General features: G+C 41.5%; 1 protein-coding gene across 6 annotated transcripts in view; it reads right to left on the reverse strand.

Moving 5' to 3' along the window:
- IQSEC1 (IQ motif and Sec7 domain ArfGEF 1) overlaps positions 1 to 26247 on the reverse strand; it is a 751998-nt gene that overhangs the window by 176731 nt on the left and 549020 nt on the right. The window contains exon 1 of one of the 6 annotated variants that reach the window (XM_051983733.1): positions 17660 to 17723. The exons of the other annotated variants lie outside the window; for them this stretch is intronic. The gene's annotated coding sequence lies outside the window, so the exon portion shown is untranslated. Of the gene's footprint in view, positions 1 to 17659; positions 17724 to 26247 lie in introns of those variants that run through there. 6 annotated transcript variants of the gene reach the window in all.

Here is a 26247-nt window from a genome sequence, read left to right on the forward strand (position 1 = left end):
TTTTTACACCAGTAAAATGGGGATAATAATATTTGTATTCTTTGATTCACAGAGCTGTTATATACATAGAATGAGATAAAGCATATGAATGTGCTGTATAAATTTTAATGAAGCATCATCACCTTTGGATAATGATCATATTAGTAGAGTAGTAATTATCAACATGGTGATTATTATCCTTAAATAAGTAGTCCATTTTACTTTTTGACAGCTCTAATTTCTTCCAAGTGAGATCTGTAATAACTGAAAAGGATTCAGGAATATTGGCTACACAGGAAAAACTAAGGGTAAAGAAAATTTCTTTTGTGCAGACTATGATGTTCAGCTGGATAGAAATGAATTAATTCATCCCTTTTGGATGAAAGCTGGGAATGGATAATGAGCTGAACCCAAACTCCAACTTGGGAAGGAAAAGGAGTTACTTTACACTTGGGAAACTGTTCAGTGCTTTTAGCAATTTTTAATGATTCCCTGAAATAAAGTTCCATCCTTTTAACCTAAATATTCTTCCAGGAATGCTCTACAGGTAGATACAAATCATGGATTTCCTCCATCTCTGAAGAACCAAAGTTGCAGGGTATCCAAAGGACATTGGGAAAATTCTTGGTAGATCAAGTCGATTGTAGCATTGACTCTTGTGCAAGAGAGACAGCATCAAAAGGACTAGAAAAGGGTCATATGGTGAAGGGGAAGGATAAACTGGTGGACAGCTCCGCATGTTTCACTGATAGTCATGTAGCATCAGGAGATCTAAAGAAGAACTCTGCACATGGGAATAGATTCCCTGTGGAAGATAGACATAGACGAGTCTTGCACAGGATGAGAAAGCACGGATCAATGCTATTTGCAGCACTTGGAAAAAAATACTCACGTGGATGAGATAACAGAACTAATGAATAAACAAAGTATATGCCGATAATAAGGCGGGTGATATAAAAGTTCTTTGTATCATTTAAGCTTTAATAAGCCTTCCAGGTTAAGTACATAGGAACAGGGCAGGGGACCGAATCTCATTTCACAAGTGACTAAGGATAAACAGGGTGTCCTAAAAGCTTAGTGCAATTTTAAGCTAGAAGCTTAAAAACAGAAACACAGACTTGCAGAATGTGAGAGCTGGAAGATGGCTTGGCAGATAGAATAGCAGGGCCGGAAGGGACCTTAGGAGATGGATTGTGAAAGTTGGAGGGAATCTTTGCATATAGAATAGCAGGGATGGAAGGAACCTTAGGACATAGAAAGTGGGAGTTGAAGGGAACCTTTGAACACAGGATGTGAGAGCTGGAAGCAACCTTTGCATAGAGAAGAGCAGGACTGGAAGGGACTTTAGGACATGGAATATAAGAGCTAGGTGGAACTTTTGCATATAGAATAGCAGGACTGGAAGCAACTTTAGAACACAGAATGTGAGAGTTGGAGGGAACCTTAGCATATAGAATAGGAGGGCTGGAAGGGCCTTTAGAACACAGAATGTTGGAGGGAACCTTAACATATAGAATAGCAGGGCTGGAAGGGCCTTTAGAACACAGAATGTTGGAGGGAACCTTAACATATAGAATAACAGGGCTGGAAGGGCCTTTAGAACACAGAATGTGAGAGTTGGAGCAAACCTTGATGTTTAGAAGGGCAGACCTCAAAAGTCAGAATCAGAGCAAGTCCCTGGAACACAGAATGTTAGAAGTGGGAACAGAGAACAAAGAACATCAGAAATGATGGGATGTTAGAACACTGAATGTTGAACTTTAGAATTCAGTGTCCGAGCTGGAAAGGAGGGGCTCTAGAACATGGAATGACAAAACTGAAATGCCCTTTTAGAGGTCAACTTTTCCAAGCATCTCCTAATTTTTTAGTGAAGACCTGGAGGTTAAAAGAAAATCGAAATATTGACTCTTTCGGGATTCTGGGCCAATTCTAAGCTATCTAATTACCTGAAATACCTCTTAGCTGTTGTTTAGCTTCTTGTCAGGCAAACAAATTACTTTAAACCACCTTATGGTAATTACACAATTCGTGCCATTTCAATCAGAATATTCTTTAAAGGGATGCAATTTTTTCTTTGCAGAGGGTAAGGATTGGATGGCACAGTATTTGTTCAGTCTTTGTTCTCCTTGCCCCGACCACTGTCTTATTATACAACTAATCATATGCTAAAAGTGCTTTTAATTTAGTTCCCAGAAGCAGATTGGTGCCCGAGGAACCCCAGAGTGTGGGGAGAGGCTCAGCCTCTCACCAGCTGGCCAGCCCACAGCCCCCCGCTTGGTGAACGAGAGGGGATTGAAAGTTAAACTGACATGGCTGGGCTATTGTTCAGGCATTTAAGCCCCTATTCCTGGCCTCCCCTCTCTCCCTTAATCACACAGGGGTATGACTTGAAAACAGACAGCTGATCAAATTGAGCCCGAGAGTCATTGGGAAGGGATATTAGCTAGGCAAACAATCAGAGACCTCGGCTAAGCAGGCGGCCAGGGGGGGCCCAGCCCCTAATCAAGAGAGAGTGACAAGTGAAATGAATAGAACTGTGGGGGGACCAGTCCCTGCTCTCTGAAGGAAGCCCACGAGGCTTCAGGCTGTGCCCCAACAGAGACTTTCCGTAGCTTAGCCAGCCAGTGTCTCTTTGAAATTCCTATTGCTGCTTCTGGTCAGCCTGGGGAGGCCGGCCTGGCAGAAACTCTGACATCAGGATGCTGGGAACAGAACTTCCCACCAGAGCCAGGCCAGTGGAGCTGATTAATCACAAAGGGGTCACAGCTGTGGTCATCGTCCCCTCCTTGCAGCCCCTCCCCACAGCTTCACCCACCCACTCTAGTCCCCCAAGGCTCCTGTAATTCTCTAGGCTGGGCCCAAAGATGGGGGCATTCCATCATTTATGAGAGTGTTAGGCCCTTGAGAGGCCATGGGCCTAATGTCTTCATTTCACTGCTGGGGAAACTGAGGCCCAAAGAGATGAAGTGGTTTGTGCAGGAGCAGAGTCAAGACTGGAAGCTGGGTATTCTCTCTTTTCTACGAGATGATATGATTCTGCTTCCCATCCATGGCTACGTTCATCCAAATAAGATGAGAACCTCTCCTGTGTTTAAGATCATCTTCTTTCAAGACTCACCTCATCCTCCATCCTCCAAATGTTTGTGTTTACTCCTTGGTGAAAAGGTAGCATGTAAGCTTCTTTTAAATTTTAATTTAACTATTTTTGTATGTAAACTTTTTGAAGGCAGATTATTCCCAGCACCTGGCACAGGGCCTTACATGTAAGAATCAAATCTGGCTTCAGACACTTAACACTTAAAAAAAGGAAAAAAAAGAGGCATTTCTTTCTAATGAGGGGAACTTGATATTTTTTCCTGGAAAAGCAAAACGGTACCACAAAAAGAGAACTATTCCTGGAGGCAGATGATCTGGAGTCTAATATTTGCGGCCAATTTTACACTGTTGGGCAAGATATTTATCATCTTTAGGCCTAATCTATAAAATGAGAGGGTTGGACTAGATAATCTGGAGTAATAATAATACCTCACTTTTATATTGGGTTTCCAAAGCATTTTATATAAATTATCTCATTTGATCCTAACAACAACCCTGTGACATAGGTATTATTATTATTAGCCCTATTTTCAAGATGAGGAATATTTGACAGAGTCAAACCATTGGGAAGTATCCGAGGCAGAATTTGAACTCATCTTCCTAACTCCAAATCCTATAGACTGACACCTTAAGACTAATATCATTTACGTCTATACCAGATAAACACAGAATAAAAGTTTCTATGATTTGTTTTGTTATCCACAGAATGTTAGGCTTTTGTTTTTGGTCCAGAACTCCCAGTATAGAAAGTTCCTTCAACTGATATGTAACTTATTGTCCGGGGCTCTGAAACAGTAAGTTACTTGCTCAAAGTCATCCATCCAAGTAGCAGAGGCAGGGCTTTAACCTACATCTGTCTGCCTGACGATAAGGTCACGGGGCTCCCTATCTACTGTGTCCTGCTGCCTCTCACTCGGTTCTTTCTTTTCTTTTTTAGCCTTGATAAGGAGTATATAAAAAGTCATGCCCCTTATTTTTTATGTTTGATTATTTTTTGTTGACAGTTAAGGTTTTAATAATTTTTTTTCCAGGAGCAACTATTATGATTCTTTGGGAGAATATCATACCCCCACTTGCCTAGCTTTGCTATCTAGAGGGAGCAGGTTCCAGTACTTATTTCCTTTGCTTTCCCTCTTTCTTTGAGGGGAATAATAATTTGCTAACAGAGGTTTACAGATTCATATTTATACAAGATTTGTGGTTTTTCAAAGAAGGCTTTTGCTTTTATTCTATCATTTTGCTTGACAAGATACAAAAATGTCCTTGGGCCCTACCAGAAGATGATGAGATCACAGAATTAGAACTTGAAATGACTAGAGTTAAGACTTTTGCTCTGAAGTGCTAGGAATACACAGGTTGTGTCTTTCTTTGAACTGCTGGTTGTATTTGGGAGTAGAACATTGTCCCAAATTGGAAATGATATGTTTTCAAGTCAAAAGAGCCAGAACCTGCTCCTAAATCTACCACTGAATAGCTATATGACCTGGGATAAGCAACTTTATGATTCTAGGTCTCAAAGGTACATCTGTCAAATGGAATATCAGTTTTGCCAACCCCGGAGGGCTATTGAAGGAGAAAATCAAATAAGGTATTACTATTTGAAAGCAGCTAGATAGTGCAAGTGGATAAAGAGGGCTGGGCCTAAAAAGTTGTTTTAAATTTTGTTTCAGATACTTATTAGCTGGGTGACGCTGGGAAAGTCACTTAATCCCGTTTGCCTCAGTTTCCTCATGTGTAAAATGAGCTGCAGAAGGAAATGGCAAAGCACTCCAGTATCTTTGCCAAGAAACTCCCAAATAGGTCATGAAGAATCAGACATGGCAGAAACAATTGAACAACAACTATCACCCTCTAAAATAAGAGAGTAGGCTAGATAAATGATCTCACAGGTTTCTTCTATCCTCAATATTCTGAGTCTAGGATTTTAGTCCATAGAAAAATGGGAGATGTTAGTAACCAAAATACTAACCACCTAAATTTAAGTGATTGCACTTAAATTTTTTCCTTAGGAAGTTGTGAGTAGGATTGAGGAACGTCATGGAAATCTCAAAATACTAGAACAGAAAAGGTCCTCTGAGTTCCTCTAATGCAAGACCTCACTTTACAAAGGAGGAAATTGAGACTCGGGGACAGGAAAAAGGTGATGATACAAAAGATAGTAGAACTAGACCGTTTAGTCCAATCCCTTCATTTTAATATGCCTTTTACATCCACTGAAAATATCCCAGATTTGGGGTCGGTGGACCTGAAATAAAATCCTAGGTTGGCTGCTTGACACATGACAAGTTGGGCAAATCCTTTCGGTGTTATCATACAGGAGCCAAGGACACTACACTTCAGTTGTCTGGGTCTCTGTTTTTTCTTTTGGTCCAGAGGACCTCTACTCCAAGAGCCCTTCTCTCCTTATACCTATGATCCTATGCTCTTAAGAACTGGGACCAGAGATCAGATCTTCTGATTCCCAGAGTGTTGAGCGTCTCCATCAGTGAATCTGTGACAGTGGGCTCGTGAAGACTCACCTGATTCTCTCTTGGACTTGATTGTCTCAGGAATGGAAATGTCATTTAAGGCAGTTGAGGGGGGGAGGAGGGCTCTTAAAAGAGGGGAGGAGAAATGGTTCTATTTGAGGAGTAAAGAGGGATTATTTGGGTGAGGATCATGGGGCTAGAAAATGTTCGTATAGCTTAAAAGAGGAGGAGCATGGAGCCTGGGAAGCCCCAATGGAATAACAGAAAGAAGTGAAAATGACCCATTTCCCCAAATTCAGACAAGGCAGCTACAACACTTTTTTTCCCCCATGCAAATGAACAGGGCAGAATGCACACACCCAAGGGACCCAGTCAGCCTTAGCTAATATTTATTTGATCTGGGGCCCCTGCCCCGAGAGATGCTGCCTTGTGTCACATTCATTTATCATTCTCTTAGAATCTTCCCCTCAGCTCCCCAAGTAATTAACCTAGGGGCCTCTTTTTGCTCTCTGCTGGTTCCTCCTGTCTTTCTTATAGATATTTACTCAAAGGTCCAAATGTAGATACCAGCCCATTTGCAAATTAGTGGCCAGAGTGCAGGGACAGGCTTGCTTTTCAGTTAAAACAATAATTATTTAAAAATTAAATAAACACATATATTGCTGATTTTAAAGACAATGAACTAAAACAATCATTTAAAAATGTTAGAATTTCCTGAGTTAAGAATAGGGATTGAACCAAAGAATGAGTCAAAACCCAGAAAGAGCCACACTAATTTGCTTAACCTCAGAATAAAATGAGATGTTGATTTAAAAAAAAAAAAAAAACCCTAGATTGCCAGTCCTGCCACTCCCTGAATACTCAGCAAACCAGTTCAAAACTAAAGAAAATCTATGTTTTTGAAAACTACTGAACAGAAACAAAACCTAGGCAACCATCACATATCATTTACTTCAAATCTGAACACAAAGCCTTGATTAAAAACAATAAAATAATTTTAAAAAATAATGTTAATTGGATTTTTACTTTTAAAAAAATGACTTAATTTAATCAGATTTTTTAAAAAGGTGACAGTTCTTAATAATTGTTTTTCAACTCATTTTTTAATAAAATGTTACAAGTAGGAGGGACCTAGAAAGATCATTTGGCCTAGCCCTCATTTTTATAGATAGGGTCCAAACAGTGAAAGGGTATTTGTGCAAGGACCCAGCACAGCTAGAATATGGAAAATCTGGGACTCGGGCCCAGCCCTACATAACTCTAAAGACAGTTTTTCCTACGATAACTAATTAAGAAATTTCAAAAAATTAATCTTGTGTTTTTAAACTCAAATGAGGTCATATTTCAGAAGGTCCTGTGTGCTGATGTGCATATAAGTCATTTTTCTGGGCATAAAAGGGGAAGTGCCTCTGTTATGTGTAGATGTGACACCATGGACAAGTGACATCATTTCTCTGGCCATCCTTATAAAAAGAAGGGACTGGGCTAGGAGACTTCTAAGATATCTTTCCTCTTTAAAACTTATGAGCCTATATTTATACTTTGCATATATTTAGAAATGACCAAATCCTCCCTGGTTGTGAATGACTCCACCTACATTTTTTAGGTATTAAGTTGGTTTTGGCTTCGTTGGTGTCCATTCATAATACTAGTGGCCATTTTGCTGAGAAGGTATTTTAACATTTTCCCCTTTTTTGAGTATATTTACTTCCCTCTTTGCTTGACCAGTGGTGAATCTCAAATTCCAAGCATGCTCTGAAACCTGTTTGACTCATTTTGAAACGATGAAAAACTCACAGCAGTTACAAATGGCCTCCTTCTCTTTCCCTGTGTCTAGAGTGAAAAGCCCACTTATTTCCTTTTCTCTAGATATTTCTGTTTTCTAAAAAGCCTGGTGCTGTTATTGCCGTTTGCTCAGCAGTCAGCACTGACCGAACACCCCACTGGGTTTAAAGTCTTAAGTTGGGCAATCAGAGGCATTCATTTCATACAGAAATGAATAAGAGAACAATGAATGACAGGCAGCATGGCTTAAAGAAAAGAATGCTGGACTTGGTAGTCCAAAGCCCTGGGTTAGAACCTCGGTTCTTTTATTAGTAAAAATGGAAAGGAAGGAAACAAGAATTTATTAAGCACATACTACATGTGCCAGGCACTGTACTAAGCACTTTACAAATATCATCTCATTTTATTCTCAACAACCCTAGTTGTTATGACCTTAATTTTTACATTTAGGGAAACTGAGGCAGAGGTTAAGTGACTTGCCCAAAATTACACAGCTAGTAAGTATTTGGGTCACATTTGAACTCAGCTTTTTCTCACTCCAAGTCCACAACTCTAAACCCTAGAATATGAATAGGATTTTAGAACTGAATATAGCTATAGAATTGGACGGGATTCCAAAAGCCCTCATCCAATTCTATTATTTTACAGATACAGGAAAACAAGATCTGGCAAAGTTAGGTAACTTCTCCAAAATCACTCAGATAGTAAGCCACAGAGGTATATTTGAGCCAGAACCCTTGACTCCAGAGGCAGTACTCTTTCCACTGGACTATGCTGTTAAGCCTAGAAAGGTAGGATGGATATTGTACCAGAGAATGGAAAGCTTTGAACAACATGTTAAGCAGTTTTGATATTATTTGGTAGGCAAAGGAATGAATAAGAGAATGATGTGACAGGATCTGTTGATTATAAACATTTCTCCATCAGGAGTGGACAGGATAGATTGGAGGCTGATCGGGAGGATATTGATGAAGAGAAATTAACGGAAAAGAGAGGAGAGACATAAAAGATGGAGAAGGCAAAATTATTAGGATTTGGCAACTGATTCATGGGGTGGGGAGGGAAGGGAAGAGGGAGGAGTCAAAGATGACTCTAAGTTTACTTGTTTTGGCAACTGAAAGGATGGTGATACCGCTGACCGACATGGGGAAGTTAGGAGGAGGAGGAGCTGGTTATTTTCTCAGGGTGTCACAGGAGAGAGGAAATGGTTGATGTGTTCTGTTTTGATCATGATGAGTTTGAACTCCTTAAAGTTAGGTTTTCCCCTTTCTGGTGCCCCAATTAGCCTCTCAATCCCTGCCCTATTTTTAGTTGAAAATAAGTTTTACTCAGTACAGATCTGATCTGGTCCTCAAAACTTGCCAGTTTGTTTAAAAATGCACAAACATAAAACACACACACACAAAAATTAAAGATGAGAACTTTGGAGCACCATTCCTTTTCAAAGGAAAATGGAAATGAGGTACCCCTTTATTAGTGAGATATTGGATCCTAACAATACGAAGAAAGCACAAGTAAGTCACTGCCCAATTTCTAGAGAAAATTATATTTGTAAAAGGTCTGTTGTCTGGCCTCTCTGACCATAAGAAACACGCATTAAGAACACCAAATGAAAAATACTATACTCATCTGCATGAGTTATCAAGCTGAATTTTTAGAAAATGAATATCTATTTCCAGGTTTGGAAGGGGGAATAAACTACTCTTACTCTTTTCTAGCAGTGATAAGACTTAGCACTTGACCAATATTTTTGCCTTTCTACATTCATAAAGAACTTCTGAGATATCAGAATTATAGAATAACAAAGGACTCCCATTCTTCCCCAAGAAATAATTTCCAGAGCAATCTGGAATTATGCCCAAAAAATGATCAAATTGTGCATACCCTTTGATCCAGCAGTGTTTCTATTGGGCTTATATCCCAAAGAAATACTAAAGAAGGGAAAGGGACCTGTATGTGCCAAAATGTTTGTAGCAGCCCTATTTGTAATGGCTAGAAACTGGAAAATGAATGGATGCCCATCAATTGGAGAATGGCTGGGTAAATTGTGGTATATGAATGTTATGGAATATTATTGTTCCGTAAGAAATGACCAGCAGGATGAATACAGAGAGGACTGGCGAGACTTACATGAACTGATGCTAAGTGAAATGAGCAGAACCAGGAGATCATTATACACTTCGACAACGATATTGTATGAGGATGTATTCTGATGGAAGTGGATTTCTTTGACAAAGAGACCTAACTGAGTTTCAATTGATAAATGACGGACAAAAGCAGCTACACCCAAAGAAAGAACACTGGGAAACGAATGTGAACTATCTGCATTTTTGTTTTTCTTCCCGGGTTATTTATACCTTCTGAATCCAATTCTCCCTATGCAACAAGAGAACTGTTCGGTTCTGCAAACATATATTGTATCTAGGATATACTGCAACATATCCAACATATAAAGGACTGCTTGCCATCTAGGAAAGGGGGTGGAGGGAGGGAGGGGAAAAAAATTGGAACAGAAACGAGTGCAAAGGATAATGTTGTAAAAAAAAAAAAAAATTACCCTGGCATGGATTCTGTCAATATAAAGTAATTATTAAATAAAAATTAAAAAAAGAAAAAAAAAGAAATAATTTCCATTGATGCTATAGATCTTTGAAGACAGAAAGCTCCCCCCTTCATGCTCCTAAATCGTTTCTTCCACTAATTATTATGTGGCTCTAGAGGTCTTCAGGGAAAGGCTGGATGACCACTTGTGTTGAAGTCTTTTTCTTTTTTTAATAGGCTGCGGGATAGAGTAGAAAGAGTATTAGATTTGGAATCTATTGGAGAGGGAGGTCTTTATCAGCTATAGAAGTCCCTTCCAACTCTAAAAAATTGTGTATATGTTTTCTACGCTGCTCTTGGCTCCTGTTGTTAGACCTAATAAACAATTTAAGATGGAGATTTGAATTTAACAAAGTCCATCACTACTTTACCAATGGGACCCACGCAGCTGCTGCCACACAAATGTCTGTTCATTTAATGCTTGCTAATTTTTGTCTTTTTGAGAATGGGTCTTTTTATTTCCCCCCGGCTAGAAATGTAGCAGTCCAGGGCTCAGTTCTTTGGTTGACTGTCATGGGAACTTTGTCCTGCAACATTTCTGGCCTTATTGGGTTTTTCCTTCTCTAGCAGCTGGTGGTGTCTGCTCTTAGGGGCTTCATGTCGATTCTTCATTGGATTTAGCCTTACTGTGGCTCAGAACTCCTGAACTCAAGAGATCCACTAACTTTAACCTCCCCAATTAACAGGGATTTACAGGAAAGTTCCACTACACTGAGCAATGCTCAGCACATAGTAGGTACTTAACAAATGTTCGTTGATTAATTAATCTATTTTGATTGTTTACTGAATGCAAGAGGGCCATGAATGAAGTGGATTAGAAAAATGCACTATTTACTCTTAGTACCTATGAAACAGGTTAAGAAGGGATCCCGGTGGTTAGCTACATCTCCTTTGGACCATCTGGGTTTTCACTTTTCCCTAGCCCTCCACCCTAAATGATTTCCTGTTGTGATTATTTAATTAAGAGCTTCTAGGAGAGGTCAAGCAGGGCCTTTGAAGTCATGCTAGAAGTTCCAGAGACAGCTGCAACTCTCCCTTGCCTTATAAGTGTGAAGAAACCAGCCCTCAACAAACTTCTGAGAAATCTTTGTGAGGGATTTCATCTTTCCTGGAAATAGCTTCTTCCCTATTTACAAGTAGAAACAATGAGATTATTTTAACTTGTCTGGTTTCTATTTGCTTATATTCTTACTTCACACATAAATGATACACTCCTGTTGGGAGTTTCTCCAGACAAACTCCCTATCTTTTATAGTACCTAGAACGAGGAGATCACAATCTCATCTGATATAACCTTTTTCGAGTTCAGTATCAATTTATGGAATGAATGATTTGGCTCAGTCATTACCCATCAATTTAATACTCTTCCTGAATTCTTCTCTATGCAAGATGTGGATACAGAGAATATAAAATATAGTCCCTCCCGCTTATGGAGTTTACAGTTATTTCATAAAACAAGATAAAGCATCTACACAAATAATAGTAAAATGCAGAATGTGAATACATAATAAGGGGTACAAAGTGTTTGGAGCTCTCAGAAATAGGAGTGGTCGCTTTATTTCCATAAATTTACCAGCTCAAGCTCTCCATCAGCTAGACTTGTAACAGGTCTTTAGAGAAAATATTATCTTAATTGAAACGTTAAATGATGATTGTGATGGGTCAAGAAGGTTTGAAAGACTCTTAGTAGTTATTTTAATGTAGCTGCTGATCTAACTTGATTAATGAAGAAAAAAGAAACATCAAAATATTTCTTTCTCAAGATTATTCAAATGAACAGAATACTCCCCCTAACAGAATGCTTAGAATAAATTGGTCATTTTTGTATCTTCAGAAAATTATTTTTTGTTTATTTGGAATAAGCCAAAATGTCTTTTTTTTTTTTTTTTTTTTTCTGGCTCATTCTGTAAAGATAGCGTTAAGATGAGGAAACAAGGCTCAGGGATATCCAGCATCTTGGGGGTTAGGGAGAGGACAGCTGGGATCAAAGTCCCCAGATTATAAGCTTAGTCCCTCTTTCAATAAACAATCCTTCAAATATTTGAAGTCAGTTAGCATGTTGAAGTCTTTTCTGTAGAGACCAACATAGCACAATGAAAAGAATGTTGAATTTGAAGTCGGAGAACAATGAGACACTTAACGCCTGGGATCCGGACTCTCTGTTTCTATTTCTGATGGCTAAAATGGTATTTTAGATGTTTTGGGCTGCCAAGTCTCACTGTTGACTCATACTAAGCTGATTGTGGACTATGGGAAACACCAATTTCTTTTGAACTGTTGTTAAACCAGGAGAGATCTGTTTATGGGAGTTGTTTAGGGCAGGGTCCCAGATTGGCTGATGGGGATTAGTTTCATCACCTACTTAATCTAAATTGCAAGACTTTACCTCCCGGTCTCACAAAATTTCATCTGGTTCATTTTGGCTTTGTTAACTACCAGGAAGACTTTCCTGGTCTTTGGTTTTGTTATCTGACAGATGAGCTTTCCATCTAGCTTTGTGCCACTTAAAATTTGATAATTGTGTTTTGTATGTTTTTATTTACATTATTATCAGTCAACTAACATCATGTAAAAAATATGTGCCAGATACTGTGCTGAAGTATACAAAAAAGAAAAAAAGGAAAAAAAAATCTCATGGGGGAGACAATGTGCAAACATGTTCAGATAAGAGAGGTGGGGGAGATAACTCAGAAAGAAGGAACTAAGATTAACAAAGTTTTTAAAAGACTTCTTTTAAAAAGTAGGCTTGAAAATCTCCAGGAAAAACAGATTATAAAAAAAATGGGACAACATATGCAGTTCTATTTGTGGTGGAAAAGAATTGGAGATCAAGGGGATGCCCATCAATTAGGGAATAGCTGAATAAATTATAGCATATGAATGTAAAGGAATATTATTGTTCTATAAGAAATGATCAATAGATGGATATCAGAAAAATCTAGAAAGACTTCCATGAACTGATGCTGAGTGAAGTGAGCAGAACATTGTACATAGTAACAGCAACATTGTGCAATGATCAGTTTTGACAGAATTTACTCTTTTCAGCCATATGGTGATTCAAAACAATTCCAAAAGATTCATGATGGAAAATGCTGTCCACATCCCAGAGAAGGAACTATGAGTCTGAATGCAGATTGAAGCTTGCAATTTTCACTTCTTTGTTTTTTCTCTCTTGTGGTTTTTTCCTTTTTGTTCTGATTCTTCTTTTACAACATGACTAATGTGGAAAAATGTTTAATATGATTGCACATGTATAATCTATATCAGATTGCTTGTTGTCTTGGGGAGAGTGGAAGGATGGGAAGGAAGGAGGAAAAATGTAAATCAAAATTTTATAAAAGTAAGTTGAAAACTATTTTTACATGTAACTGGCAAAAATAAAATCCTGTAAGCAGAAAAAAGAAGCCAGGGAAGCTAGGAGGTAGAGATGTGGAGGGATAGAGTTACAGACAGAGGGGAGAATCAGTGAAAATGCCGAGTTCAGAGATATAGGATTGTATTCAAAGGACAAATAATTAAATATTGGATAGAACAAAGTTTAGGACAGCATTGCAGTAGACCAGATTACAGAAGCAAAGACTATTAAAGCTCAAAAGAAACCTTAGTAATTCAAATCATTTTCTAAATAAGCCCAAGTGTTCTTCTAGTTCCTAGAGCTGTCAGTGAAAGTGAGGAAGGCCCTCAGCACATCAGATGAACTCCCTATAGCAAACTTATGGGAGGACATGGAAAATGGGGTACAATCAGAAAGAGTAACTTGCCCACTATTCCCATGGATTTAGCAGCAGAGACTAATTAGATCAGTGCTTCAAATTTCCAGTGATTACTAGTATCTTCCATAAATTGCTCCCTTGGTCCAGTAACTGGCCACTGCTTTCCTTATCAATGTTGACCTGAGTAGTTGCCAAGGAATGTTCACATTTCTGAATATTCTCTAATATTCTTGCAATAATGTGATGGACTTTCAACTCATTTCCTATTTTTTCTTTTAGCAGAAATAATATTTTAAGTTCTCATCTTTCTAGCACTCCTTGCTCTCTTTTTGTTTTTCCTTTGTTCAAGTTTATAGATGAGCCCTTCTCTCCTTCAAATTGGGGAGTGGCTGACTAATCATTGTTTTAAGGCAAAAGTCAGAACATCTCCCAACTCTAAATATTCTCCCTACCTATCCCCCATGCCTGGAATGATCTCCCTCCTCATTTCTGCCTCTGACCTTCTAGTTCCAGCTAAAATCCCAACTTCTATAGAAAAACTTTCCTGATATCTCTTATTTCTAATTCCTTATTTTTATTAATTATTTTTTATTTATCTATACCTTGGATATACAGAATTGTTTGCCTGTTGTCCCCTTCAGTAGTCTGTGAGCACCTTAGGGCAGAGGCTATATTGTATCTTTTTTTTTTTTTTTTTTTTTAAATAACATCCCTAACACTTGGTCCAGTGACTGAAACAGTAGATACTTACTAAATTTTTACTGACTAATAACAGTCTCTGAAGAACTGTACAGGAATATTGCTCAGATGGCAATGAATGAATGTTCAAAAAGGGACATTTATTAAGCATTGTACTAAGTGCTGAGGATACGAAAAGAAAAGTAAGACAGTTTCTGCCCTCAAGGAACTCATAATCTCAGAGAAGAAAGAGGTTATAACTCATTACAAGTGAGGAATTACATAGAACTGGGATAAAGGGTCCATTGAAAAAACATATAAACAAACAAACAAACAAAAAGATGGAACAGACAGTTGGTGAAAATGAGGGAGAATGGAAGGAAAGCCTGTGTTCTGGTGGTACCCTAGAGAAGTCAGTGAAAATGAGAAAGGCCCTCGGCACATTGGATGGATTTCCTAAAGCAAACCTATGGGAGGACATGGAAGAGCCAGACAGGATGACCAGTGTTGAGTAAAGTATAATTGTCATCAGTAGAGGGAATAACACATTGGTAAGGTCACAGATCTATTTGAACATATTGAATGATCATAATCACTTACTTTTTTTTTTGGGGGGGGGTTATATGTTACAAAGCACCTTCAAATTGTTTCTGGCTTTTCTCATCCGTAAAACAGGAGTAGAATTCTCTGCTTTCTCGATCCTTTGCATCTCTGACATCCTACAACTCGGCAATTTCATTTGACAGAGCAATGTTTTGTTGACAAGCATGCACACATTTGCATCCTTTAGGAATCCTCATCCAATTCTCTATGAATCTACCTAAATGCATTGTCATCCTTGAAGGCAGAGACTGTTTACCCCCATGTGCTTGTAATCCCAACACCCAGTACAAAGTCTTGCCCCAAATAAATGATTCTGAATTGAATCGACGCCAATTCCCATCTCTATCTTGTCTCAAAGATATCATCAAAGACTTTGTGAAGAACATCGGTGAAATTCAGATACGTTCTATTCAATATTGTTCCCGTCATCTATCAGCTTAATAAAGAAATGAGAAGCTCACATTGGACACTGGACTTAAAGCCAGAGGAATATTTGTAAGGAAGAAAAAACTAATGTTAAAATGTTTGCACTTGAAAGTGTTCTGTGTGACCACCTCTCTCAGGCAAGACAGGCCAGTGGGAGTGGAGGTGGAGATCATGTTGGTGAAGAGAATAATACTAAAAAGTTGTATGGTTATAGTTCTTTAAGGATTATAGAGCATTTTCCCCATCACAACTGTGTGAGATAGGCAATACAAATACTATCCCTCTTGTAAGAAAAAGGAAACTGAAGCTTAAAGCCAGATAATACCCGGGCTCCTGACTCTAAGCTCATCATTCTTTCCACTACATCATGGACATGACTTACATCTATTTCATGGGATAGAGGGATGGGTCTCCAGCCTTGTGCTTGGTCCTTTCACCAGCCTTCCAACAAGCCTGTCATTTCATGAGAAAGCTACCCTCCTGTCCCTGAAGCAGACAAGGAACTAGAACCAGTAACTCATCACCCAGAGGAAAATGAACTGTATGAAACATCCTGGGCCCCCAAGAATAAAGAGTGGATTCTAATGAACCTGACCGAGATGGTTTCCTATTCCTTCTCCAGAACATAGTTAATTAACAGTGGTTGTCCTTTGGGGTATCATAGAGTACTAGCTTTGGAGTCAGCAGTACTAAGTCCAAATCTTAGCTCTATTACCTCCTCTCCTGAGTGAGTTGGGCATGTAACCTGATCTGCCTGTGACTTGGATCTTCCTCAGTAAGAAGAAGGGGTTGACCTTGATAGCCTATCCTTCAGTCTCCCAGCTCAAGACCCTTGATCACATGATCTCTTGACTAGGGAGATTCTGAGTTTCTGACAGTTTACAGCACAAATCATTTTACTTCTACTTCAATTTTTTTTCTACTTACTTTTTCCACACATATTTAGACACATATCTCACATTTATATTTACATACATTTCACACTTATATGTCACACATATTTGCACGCTTCTATTTCACACTTCTATTACACATTCTTATTTCACACTTTTTTTTTATACTTTATAGGCCTTGTATCCTTGAGGTAAGCCCCAAAGACAGGTGGGTGCTTGGAATCCACACAGGCCAAATTGTCTGAACAATGGTTCAGCGTGGATCTGGAAAAGCATATATAGAGCCTAGGGCAGGTGACTAAAGTCAGCACTCTCAGCCCATTCATATATACACAAAAGCACATGCACACATGAATACGTATGTATATACACACAAATATATATGTGTATGTGTATAAATGTATACACATACACATATAATTTGGACCATAGGTTTAGAATTGAAAGAGGCCTTTAGGATCATGGACTTAAATCGAGAAGGAGTGTCAAAGATCATAGTCCAATCCTTTCATTTTTTAAATGAAGAGACTCAGATCACCCAAGATCACATCAGCATTTAGTCTAGTTCTCTCCTTTTACAGATGAAGAAACAGACCCAGAGAAGAAAAGAGATGTGTTTTATAGTCAAACACGCAATAAGTGGTCCTATGATCAGGTCCTATATCTATTCTGTGGTCCCACACAGAGCTTTATGTTCCCTTACAACCATTCCATCCCTCATTTCTCCCAGTCAACCCAAAGGTCTCCAAGGGAGAACAGGAAGAAGCCGCATACAGCGCAAAATGCATGAGAAGGGACTGGGTGGATGGGGAGGTTGGAGTACCTGAGCAACACCAAAGTATGCAATGGGAGTACCCCAAATTCCTAGACTCCCACCTCAGTGCCACAAACCAACCTTGTGTTTCTCTCCTCCCTGGGAGGCAAAGAGATGTGTTTGAAATATTTTAGTCCCTCCACAAGGGTCTGGCAGTTTAATTATAACAAGAGATAATGAATTTCCTTCTAGCTGCAGGCTCCGAGTGCATTAAGCACAGACGCCTCCCATCATCCCCTTTATAGCAGCTGCTGAGGAAAAATGAATGAGATGCAAATAGCCTACCTATGGCTCAGCTACTACCTGGAATGGGGCGAGAGGGAGGGAGGAAGCAGGATTGCAGAAAGACAACCACAGAGCTTTCAGCCACCTAAAACTGTGAAAAGAAGCAGATGGCAAACTCAAAAAACACATTTCAACCCCCCTCAGCCTTTCTGATGTGCTAGCTGGTCATCGTAAATTTATAGCCTCAATGGGAAAGAGATTGCCAGTGATATTTCATCTTAAACACCGCATCCTTCGTTAGGTCATTAGACACCATGAATAGTTTGTCAGCTGGGGCCTAGAGTCTTCCACCGGCCGAAAGTAGCACTTAGTACTTACGGTTTTCTGGAGCGGCCATAAGAAACGGGGTTCCCGTCCAGAAGACACCCGGGGATCAGCTTTGCCTGCCCATCCACACCCTTGTCAAGCCAACACTATCAAGCCCAGCAGCTGTCAGATCTAGAGTCTAACTTCCTTTTCAGCACAGACACGGAAAAGTACTCTAGGTGCCCACGTGGTAAGGGCACAGACTCTTGCCTTCTATGCCAGCTTCCCTGCTTCCCCACCCTCTGGCTCGGGCCCTAGGGACCCCTCCCAAACGGATCCGCTCAGGGACACGGGACGGACCGGCCCCTTCCAGTACCCCACCCCACAGAGAGAATAATAACTCTAGCAGACTCCACAAGGCACCCTCCTTAAAAAGCCTCTTGGTCAATAAATGAGACAGCTGCCTCTGAAACTCGGCTCCTGCTGGCTGCTCGGGTTTCTCAGCTTCTAGTGTTTCTCTGTGGTCCTTAATGTCCTATTTCCTGAAAGAGCCGACCTCAGGTGAAGCGTTCGACCCAGATGCAAACGGTGGCCTAATAATGCCTTTCCCACTCAGGAACTGAGAGCCCAGCCTGAGCCAGAGAACAAAAGGCAAAGCCCAACAGGTGGCTGGCTCCCCCAGCACGCCCTGCTCCACTTATTCTGAAAGGATGAGGCTGAACGAGGGCACTGGAGGGAGCCTATGTCCAGGTTCTGGAGGCTGCCAACAGCCCCTGGCCAGGACTCCCCTGCCAGGGGCTCTAGGCTCTGTCTGAAACCTGTCTCAGGTGGCTCTTGGCAGGGAGGTGGAAGACAAGACCTGGGCTGGTGTTTGGGGTGTTTTAAGGAGTGATGGTGGAGGTGTGTGGGGGAGTAGTTCCAGTCTGCCTAAGACCCTATCCCCTTGCCCCAAATAATAGCTCTTTTCCCCCACCCCCCTCTTTGGTCATCATATGGAAATGGGAAGTATGACATGTGCATGTTGTTATCACTTCCCCATTGGGCTTCTCTGATTTAGCAATTCCTCCTCCACCATCGAGCATTTCCCCATCCCCTAATTTCACAGTATCCATCACCTGAAGTTCACAAAATCTGCCCATTTACATAAGCAGCCTTTCCCCACACCCGTCTACCCCGGGGTTGGGACTACCCAGCCATTCCACTGTTAGTTAACTCTCTGAACTTGGAGAAACCAGGCTCCTATTGTATAGTATTAAAATTAGGGTGAAGCCCCTAAGATTCGGACCCTTTTGTCAGGCAGGTGGATCTGGTGGGCTCTAGAATAAGTGTCTTCTTGAGGACCAAGGGGTTAGGAAGCCACAGCAGCAATCTGTGAAGATGAAAGTACTAATCTTACTTCTCCTCACATGTCAGGACTGGTGACATACCAGTGTCACGAGCTGGAGAGATGGGGATGGAGGCTGGGAACAAAGGGCACTAGAGGACTGAGCAGGCCTTGACTAGGCCTGAGAGGAGACCCAGCCCCAGCCCCACCTGTCTGGGTAGGCTCCTTGAAGCCCCAAGGGAGGAGCTGAGCCTTTGGGGGGGGGTGATGAGACCCCTGGAGAACTTGCTCCTGCCTGCTCTTGGTGAACACTTCCAACCAGTGCCCTCAGGGAAACTCTCGCTTTCCAAATCATGAAGCCCACTCTGATTGCCAGCTCCAACTGTTCATTTGTTCTCAGCGAGCTTGCTGCTTTTCCCAAAATAACGGCAGATTCAAAAAACAATTCTGGGGCCGAACCTCAAAAGCGAGTCATTGAGTTGCAGGCTGTTCCTGTCTCTCTCCACAGACCGAGATGGTAATGATCACAGAGAGAGGGCCAGAGGATCCTAGACTTAGACATACATCCGCCCTCTCTTCTTACAGGAGGCAGGGATCTGGGCTTGCTCTGAGTCACCCAGCTGGTAGATGGGGTGGGATTTGAACTCAAGCCTTGATTCTGAGTCCACTATACCACCCCGAGGTAGGAAAATATCCCATAGGCGGAGGGAATCAGTAGTGAAACAAGTGCTAGGTTTGAAGTCAGAGGACCTAGGTTTAAGCCTGCTTCAGCCATTATACTGTCTGGGTGAGGCTGGAAACTTTATCTCCCCTAGCCTCTGTTTCCTCATCTGGACAAAGACGGTCGCAGCCTTAGATGGCTTCTGAGCTTTTTTGGAGCATCATATGATCCGATAATCTCAGACTGACAATAAGATTTTGACAAATTGACTTAGTCTATAAGCGTGTGTTTTGTTTTAATGTTTTGATAACTATTTCAGAATAATTGTTTTCCTCCATAATCCGAATTATTTTATTTATATATTTGGACAGATTATTTTGAAAAGGGGACTGCCCCCTTCCAAAAAAAGGTCCAGCAGCCCTGCTCTTGAGGAAGGATCCTGGAAATCTCCACCCGCCAGGATGTGCAAGCACAAACTCCAGGTCCAGTCCAGGGAGAGGGGTGGAGTTTAGCTCCGGGCACACCTACTCAAGGGCTAAGCTTTGCAGGCTCAGGGGCTCCCCGTGAGGCAGGCTGTTCCTGCTGCCCGCCCGGGAGGGTTCCCGGCTCCGGGAGGGTTCCCGGCTCCGGGGAGGTCGCAGCTCCCATTTACCCCTCCGCTTCTCCTCCCGAGGAAGTGACCGGCCACAGACGAGGGAAGGAGGGAAATTCAGAAAACGCCAGCTCCGTTCCTAGGACAGTTCTTGAACTGACCTTTGAGCGGCAGCAGCCCCTTCTGTCCATTGAGGCCGATTTGTTTTTCCAGATGTGAGGAGCAGACACGCTGGATCGGCCCTGACTCTCCTCCATGCCTCAAAAGTGGAATTTTCAGACGCAAGCTGAAAACTATGCACTGAACCCTCCAATTTACTCTCTGCGGGCTGCAGTCCTGCTGACTAAGGCAGCCCGGGCCGCCTTTTCCAGTTACTAACCCGAGGCCGTGACTGGGCACATGGACCAGCCTGTTCTCAAGGGCGAGGACCTCCGTGAGGGGTCCCCCCGTGGACCAAACCACGTGGGGAGGAACAGCGCCCACAGCAGCTCAAGCAGCCGCCCCATCGGCTCTTCCAGCGTCGAATGCTGATGAGCCCTCAGCCTGTGCCAGGTTGGCAAAGTGGTCGTTAGGAAGCTGGGCACACTAACCAAGCTGAATGACATGCTGCTGCCTGTGCTAACCGCAGGGGCTTCCTCTGTGTGTTTAGGGGTGCTAAGTCTAGCCTTGAAATGAATGCAATGCCAGTATCTGGCTCAGCAGCTGTGATGCTCCTTTATGATTGCTGCTTCTTCCTGGGGGGGTCCTGGGCAGTTTTGTCCTGCTCGGGTGGGCACCCAAGATGGCAGGTTAGGGAACAGAGAGATAGAGGATCCCATAGATTTCAAGATGGTGAACCTGGATTCAAATTCTCTATTATCTACTACTTGTATAAGCTTGAGCCAACCACACAAGTAAAATTATTTTATACACTTGTAAATAAAAAGCTATAATAATAATAATAAATTATTTACACAGTAGGACTGGCTCAGGAGCACTCAACATCCTCTGTATCATGGACCCCATTGGTAACCTGTATCTATGGACCTCTTCTCACAATCATGCTTTCGATGCATTCATATGTTTGTGAAGGAAACCAATTATATTGACATAGTTATCAAGATATTTAAAAAACCAGCTTCATGGATCCCAAGCCAAGGACTTCTAGGCTAGATCAGCTCTGAGGTTTCTGCTAGAAAGTTCTGTGATACCATCATCTTCTCTACTTCCCCAGGTTCTGTTACTATCCAATACTGAAAAGAACAGAGAGATGGATTGGGGAGTTTGAACTTGTAACCTATGTGATTCTGAGGAAGTCAACTGCTTTATGCTTTAATTTCCTCACTTGTAAAATTGGTACTGGGGATTAGGCTCCAAAGTCTCTAGAGTCCCTTTCAGCTCTAAATCTATGATTCTGTAACTCTATGAATATTATTCTGAAAATCAGGGAATCTCAGTTCCAGTCCTGGATAATTAAAATTGGGCATCTCTTCCATTCTCTGGACTGCAGCTTTTTCCTTTGAAAAATGAGGGAATAGGGTTTCTTGGCTTTTAATTTTTTTCATTTTAATTTTCTTTTCAATTCTGCTATTCTATGGAACTATGGATTTGTGACCACCAATCATGGCAGGATCCCTATCCCCCACCCCAGGAGCAGCCCAAAGAGATTCTGCCCAGGGTTCTCCTTCTGGGATGTGGGACTTTCTAAGAATGTTATTGATATAAAATAGTACCCCTTCTTTATTTCCCTTTTCTCCCTGTAACATCTGGAACAAATCACAATACACAGCATCGAGGGTTTCATTTAGTCATCTATTGAGGGTAGGAACAGTTTTGTTTGTCTTTATAACCCAATAGTTAGACAACAGTCTTACATATATATATGTATGGGTGTGTTTAGATAGAGAGATAGCAAGAGTTCGATAAATGCTGATTGAATTAAGTATTTATTTTCCCTCCTCTCTTACAGAGAGAAACTCCTAGAAAAGCTATCTACACCTGTGGCTTCCACTTCCTCTCTTTTCACTCACTTTTCAGCCCTCTGTAATCTGGCTTTTGACCTCATCACTCAACTGAAACTGCTCTCTACTTCAAAGTTACTAATGATCCTTCAACTGTCAAATCAGATGGGCTTTTAAAAATCCTTCTCCTTTTTGGTCCCTTTGCAGCATTTGACACGGTTAACCTCTGTCTCCTTTCTCCCCTTTTGGTCTTTACAACTTTGCTTTCCCTTGGTTCTCCTGTATCAGTTTAATTATTCTTTCCCAGCCTCTTTTTTTTTGGTTCCTCTTCCCTATCATGTCCCTTAACTTGAATTTATTCCATGGCTTTGTCCTGGGCTCTCAATTTTTTCTCCACATTCTCTCAGTACCTTCATCAACTCTTATACTTGGTTCTCCATCCAGACGACTACTAAATTCAGCCCTAATCGTTCTCCTGAGATCAGGTATGTACATTTGCCCAACAGATATTTCAAACTGGATGCCCTGGAGGCAACTTAAACCATGTCTGAAGCTGAAAGACAAATTCAGTTTGGCGTTATCAGCGGCTCCTTCCTTTTACTCCTGTGGAAGAGTTGTTAAATCTTACTTCTACCTCCACAATTCTGAATGTATCTGTCTTCCTTGCTCTACTCCCATGGTCTCCACTGTAGTTTGATCTCTCATCACCTTTTGCGTAGACTATTTCAAGAACCTCCTATGTGGTCTTCTTTTCATAAGTATCTTGTCTTTCTAATCCATTCCACACACAGTTAAGAAAATGATTCCCTTATAGGGCAAGTAGGAACATACTTCCCGCTTAATAAAATCCAATTGCTCCTTATTGATTTCCACTCTACAGTCAAATATAAACTTCTCTGCTTATCTTTTACTGTTGCTCAATCATTTTTCAGTCCTATCTCTTTGCGACCCCTTTGGATTTTTTGGTAAAGATGTTGGAGTGGTTTGCCATTTCCTTCTCTATTTCATTTTACAGATGAGGAAACTGAGGCACAGTTAAGTGACTCACCCAGAGCTAGTCAGTGTCTGAGGCCAGATTTGAACTGAGGAAGAGGAGTCTTCTTGACTTCGGGCCTGGAACTCTATCTATTGCACCACCTGCCCTTCACACCTGGCTCTGACCTACCTTTTTAAACTGATTACACGTTATCTTCCTATACCCACACTGGTTGTCTTGCTGCTCCGCATAAAGAATGTTCATCTCCAGTCTCCATGCCTCAGATTCCTGACATAGATTCTGCCCTTCCCTTTCCCTTCTATAGTCCTTTATTTCCTCCAAAACTCTGCTCAAATGATCCCATGTAAATGAAGCCTTTCCTGATCTTCCAAATGCTAGTGTCTCTTTCCTCCCCATGGCGTTCTCTCTACCTATCCATCTATTCATTTGCTTGCCTGCCTACCTACCTACATATTCATCCATCCATCCATCTATCCATCTATCTATCTATTCATCCATTCATCTGCCTGCCTACCTACCTACCTACCTACCTACCTACCTACCTACCTATTCATCCATCCATTCATCTGTCTATCTATCTATCTATCTATCTATCTATCCATCCATCCATCTGCCTACCTACCTACCTATTCATCCATCCATCCATTTATCTATCCATCTAATCTAATCTATCTAGGTAATTGTAAGTGACTTGCCCAGATGCATAAAGCTAGTATGTGTTAAGTGTTTGAGGCTGGGCATCCTGACCTAAGGGCTGCTGTTCTATGCACTGTGCCATCTAGCTGCCCCTTCAATTTAGTTTAAATATATGCTTGTATATATACATGCAGTCTCCCCTAATAGAATGTAAGCTCCTCATTGAATTCTCGACACTAGCTCTGGTGTCTGCCTTATAGAAGGTGCTTAATGAATGTCTCTTGATTGTATTCAGTTTGCATGATGGATTCTGGAAGGCTGGGCCTTCTGAAGGGGTCTCCTTGCCTCAGCCAGGCCAACCCCAACAGACCTCCAGCTTTCATTCTTTCCTTGGCTTCTCTGAGACAAGATGGCTGCTCAGACCGATGATATTCCTAAATCTTTCAGAACTGGAAGTTTTATGTAAAAGAGAGGGAGGAATGAGGGGAAGGGCCAGAGAACTCGGAGATCTCTGTTTACTCCAACTAGGCAACTCTGAATAGCAGCAACCACAACGTTGTTTAAACAAATAACAGCAGATATAATCCCTCTAATTTTTATTCTGAGACGAGTCTGTAGGGCCAACAGGGAGCTTTCCTGATGCTCTTGGGTGGAGGTAGGAAGGGAGTGATAACAGGGTGTAAGAGCTTCAGTTATAAACCAGCAAATGCCACCTTTTTCACAAAGCCTTTGATGATCCCCTTTTCAAGCCATCATTTTCCCTCTCAGACTTCACGTAATACCATACTCTAGTTCTCCATTGCCCTTATGTATGATTTTGTATGACAGCTGTCTGTATGTTATCTATCCCACTCCAAGACTAGAATAAGTTCCATAAAATCAGGGAATATAGTTTATCTAAAATTTCTATTTCCCCTACCACCTTCTGTAGTACTCTGAGCACAATGGGCATTTAATAATATTTGTTAAATAAATGGGTGAATGGCCTTAAATGAATTTACCTGCCTGAACCTCAGTTTCCTTTTCTGTAAAGTAAGGTAATCTGTAAGATTCCTTCCAATTCTTTAAAAAAATTATTATTAATTTTTTTTTAGTTTGGCAGTTGGGGTTAAGTGATTTGCCCAGGATCACACAACTAGTAAGTGTTAAAACTCAGGTCCTTCTGACTCCATTGCCAGTGCTCTATCCACCGCACCATCTAGATGTCTCGATTCCTTCCAATTCTAACATTCTTGGGTTCTAGAAGAATTTTCTGGGTCATCGGTAGTCCCAGAGGAATCTTTAGAAGTAGCCTTGGATGCTGGGCAAGCACGGGGACCTTCCATAGTGCACTACATAGTGTATAGAGTGTAGGAGATGTGTAGGTTTGTAACTAGAAAGTGCATGGAGGAGAGGTTTAAACCTCCCTAGTAGTTTGGTTACTAGGACACACCATCAAGACCATCCTACTATAGATTTATCCTGTGTAAATGGTGCTATAGAAGCCAGCACTCGTATCAAAGGCAGCCTTTCTGGGAGGATCTAAATTAGTGTTATCAATCAGTTGGGACACTTTAAAATTTTTTTAAATTTAAATTAAATTTTTAATTTTTAAACAGCAAGAAAGGGAGGATTCCCAACCCCCAGGGCCTCTCTGCTCATGAATGAGGTCTAGGGCAGCCGCAGAGCCCACTCACTCATAGTTAGTAAGTAAACAACATTTGAGGTTTGCAATCAACCAATCCCCTAAAACCAGAAAAACTAGCCATGGGGAAGACACAGATGCAGCCAGAGGAAAGAGAGACCACAGGGTACGGAGGGAAGCTTGGTGGCCCTGCCCCCATGACCACACTGAGGGAGGGAGGGAGGGAGAAAAGGAAGGAGGGAGAAAGAGGGAGACAGAGAGAAGACAGAGACAGAGAACAGGGGAGAGAGAGGATGGGAGAGAAAGAGAGGGAGGGAGAGGGAAAAGGAGAGAGAGGGAAGGAGAGAGAGGGAAAGGGACGGAGGGAGAGAGACAGAGGGAGACAGAGAGAGAGAGAGGAGAGAGGAGAGAGGGGGGAGAGATGGGAGAGACAGAGAGGGAAGGAGAGAAACAGAAGCAGAGAGAGAGAGAGAGAGAGAGAGAGAACAGAGACAGAGAGAAACAGAGACAGAGAGGGAGAGGGAAGGGGGAAGGAGAGAGGGAGAGAGAGTCAGAGACAGACATAGAAAACACACACACACACACACACACACACACACACACACACACACACACACGAGACAGAGGCAGACCAGGGGCCCAGGGAGATCTTTTCCCACCATTTCTGGATGATGATGAGAGCAGATGCTTGGAATCTCCCATTCTGTCGTGGGGAGTTCCACTGCCTCCTGCCAACAGGGGAAAATCCTCATGCTCTGGGCACGCCAGTCCAGGAGGGGTCCACGTGCCCAAGCAATTTGCGATCGTTTCCCAAGCTAATTTTGCTTCTGAACTTTAGGATCTTTCAAGAAAAGGTCATTAGCCTGGATCCTTCATCAGACCTTCT

Source organism: Antechinus flavipes, chromosome 1 (genome assembly GCF_016432865.1).
Source record: "Antechinus flavipes isolate AdamAnt ecotype Samford, QLD, Australia chromosome 1, AdamAnt_v2, whole genome shotgun sequence".
Lineage (NCBI taxonomy): Eukaryota > Metazoa > Chordata > Mammalia > Dasyuromorphia > Dasyuridae > Antechinus > Antechinus flavipes.